Below are 2957 nucleotides of genomic sequence, written 5' to 3' on the forward strand. Positions count from 1 at the left end.
GAGTCCAGAGTGCTAGCCATTACACCATAAGACCAGCACTAACTCACCAATCCGCAAACAAATTTCAAACGCTTTCCTAAAGCCCCACACGACAGCTGGGGGCCATCGCTACATACTATGCTGTGCAACGCCGCACAAATCAACTCCCTACCGGGATTTGAACCCGGATCGCTGGATTCAAAGTCCAGAGTGCTAACCATTACACCATAAGAGCACCTAGCCCAGACACACCACGCCTAATCCGCAACCCGCTCGAATCGCACCCAATTCACGTATTCACGGACATGCCACATGTGCTGCACATACCCCTTTCACATATCATCGTGCTCCTACACTTACGGCCATGCTCGCATGCTTCTTTCGCCACCAGGCTTGCTTCAATCCCCGCCTCGAGCCATCCGGTTGCTACTCGCTTTGACGTCGCATTTCTTCGTGTTTTGGATACCCACGGGATCTATTGTTCTCGCGGAAGGCTGCGATGAGCCCTCTGGCTGTCTTGGAGAATTGGTAGTGCAGTCAGCGAAGTCGGCAGTTAGGCTTGTACCCCGGATCGCTGGATTCAAAGTCCAGAGTGCTAACCATTACACCATAAGAGCACCTAGCCCAGACACACCACGCCTAATCCGCAACCCGCTTGAATCGCACCCAATTCACGTATTCACGGACATGCCACATGTGCTGCACATACCCCTTTCACATATCATCGTGCTCCTACACTTACGGCCATGCTCGCATGCTTCTTTCGCCACCAGGCTTGCTTCAATCCCCGCCTCGAGCCATCCGGTTGCTACTCGCTTTGACGTCGCATTTCTTCGTGTTTTGGATACCCACGGGATCTATTGTTCTCGCGGAAGGCTGCGATGAGCCCTCTGGCTGTCTTGGAGAATTGGTAGTGCAGTCAGCGAAGTCGGCAGTTAGGCTTGTACCCCGGATCGCTGGATTCAAAGTCCAGAGTGCTAACCATTACACCATAAGAGCACCTAGCCCAGACACACCACGCCTAATCCGCAACCCGCTTGAATCGCACCCAATTCACGTATTCACGGACATGCCACATGTGCTGCACATACCCCTTTCACATATCATCGTGCTCCTACACCTACGGCCATGCTCGCATGCTTCTTTCGCCACCAGGCTTGCTTCAATCCCCGCCTCGAGCCATCCGGTTGCTACTCGCTTTGACGTCGCATTTCTTCGTGTTCTGGATACCCACGGGATCAATTGTTCTCGCGGAAGGCTGCGATGAGCCCTCTGGCTGTCTTGAGAATTGGTAGTGCAGTCAGCGAAGTCGGCAGTTAGGCTTGGTGAGCTCTGCCAGAGCAGCAGCTACCACTTAAATCGGCAGCGGATCGCCGGGACACGATATAACACACCACGGCAACACAACGTGACGCGGCTGTAGCGTGTGGCAGGTGCGCAACGCAGCAACAACTGGGGCGTTGTAGGGCCGGTAGAAGCGGTGCAAAACGAGGTCCTACCGGGATTTGAACCCAAATCGCTGGATTCAGAGTCCAGAGTGCTAACCATTACACCATAAGACCAGCACTAACTCGCCAATCCGCAAACAAAATTTCAAACGCTTTCCTAAAGCCCCACACGACAGCTGGCGCCATCGCTACATACTATGCTTGCAACGCCGCACAAAATCTAGCTCCTGCCGGGATTTGAACCCGGATCGCTGGATTCAAAGTCCAGAGTGCTAACCATTACACCATAAGAGCACCTAGCTTAGACACAACACGCCCAATCCGCAACCCGCTCGAATCGCACGCAATTCACGTATTCATGGACATGCCACATGTGCTGCACATACCCCTTTCACATATCGTCGTGCTCCTACACTTACGGCCATGCTCGCATGCTTCTTTCGCCACCAGGCTTGCTTCAATCCCCGCCTCGAGCCATCCAGTTGCTACTCGCTTTGACGTCGCATTTCTTCGTGTTATGGATACCCACGGGATCAATTGTTCTCGCGGAAGGCTGCGATGAGCCCTCTGGCTGTCTTGGAGAATTGGTAGTGCAGTCAGCGAAGTCGGCAGTTAGACTTGGTGAGCTCTGCCAGAGCAGCAGCTACCACTTAAATCGGCAGCGGATCGCCGGGACACGATATAACACACCACGGCAACACAACGTGACGCGGCTGTAGCGTGTGGCAGGTGCGCAACGCAGCAACAACTGGGGCGTTGTAGAGCCGGTAGAAGCGGTGCAAAACGAGGTCCTACCGGGATTTGAACCCAAATCGCTGGATTCAGAGTCCAGGGTGCTAACCATTACACCATAAGACCAGCACTAACTCGCCAATCCGCAAACAAGATTTCAAACGCTTTCCTAAAGCCCCACACGACAGCTGGCGCCATCGCTACATACTATGCTTGCAACGCCGCACAAAATCAAGCTCCTACCGGGATTTGAACCCGGATCGCTGGATTCAAAGTCCAGAGTGCTAACCATTACACCATAAGAGCACCTAGCTTAGACACAACACGCCCAATCCGCAACCCGCTCGAATCGCACGCAATTCAGCGTATTACATGGAACATGGCCAACATGTGGCTGGCACATACCGCTTTACACATATCGTGCGTGGCTCCTACACTTACGGCCATGCTTGACATGTTTTCTTTTCCCCCCCGAGGCTTGCTTCAATCCCCGCCTCGAGCCATCCGGTTGCTACTCGCTTTGACGTCGCATTTCTTCGTGTTTTGGATACCCACGGGATCTATTGTTCTCGCGGAAGGCTGCGATGAGCCCTCTGGCTGTCTTGGAGAATTGGTAGTGCAGTCAGCGAAGTCGGCGGTTAGGCTTGGTGAGCTCTGCCAGAGCAGCAGCTACCACTTAAATCGGCAGCGGATCGCCGGGACACAATATAACACACCACGGCAACACAACGTGACGCGGCTGTAGCGTGTGGCAGGTGCGCAACGCAGCAACAACTGGGGCGTTGTAGGGCCGGTAGG

General features: G+C 53.9%; 2 pseudogenes across 2 annotated transcripts; both read right to left on the minus strand.

Moving 5' to 3' along the window:
- Window positions 1-527: 527 nt before the first annotated feature.
- Window positions 528-596, minus strand: PITG_25229 (annotated as a pseudogene). The gene has a single exon. The product of its transcript is annotated as a tRNA-OTHER (tRNA).
- A 313-nt stretch (window positions 597-909) lies between these two features.
- On the minus strand, window positions 910-978 carry PITG_25230 (annotated as a pseudogene). The gene has a single exon. The product of its transcript is annotated as a tRNA-OTHER (tRNA).
- Window positions 979-2957: the final 1979 nt, after the last annotated feature.

Source organism: Phytophthora infestans, genomic scaffold (genome assembly GCF_000142945.1).
Source record: "Phytophthora infestans T30-4 supercont1.1 genomic scaffold, whole genome shotgun sequence".
In the NCBI taxonomy this organism is placed as follows: domain Eukaryota; phylum Oomycota; class Peronosporomycetes; order Peronosporales; family Peronosporaceae; genus Phytophthora; species Phytophthora infestans.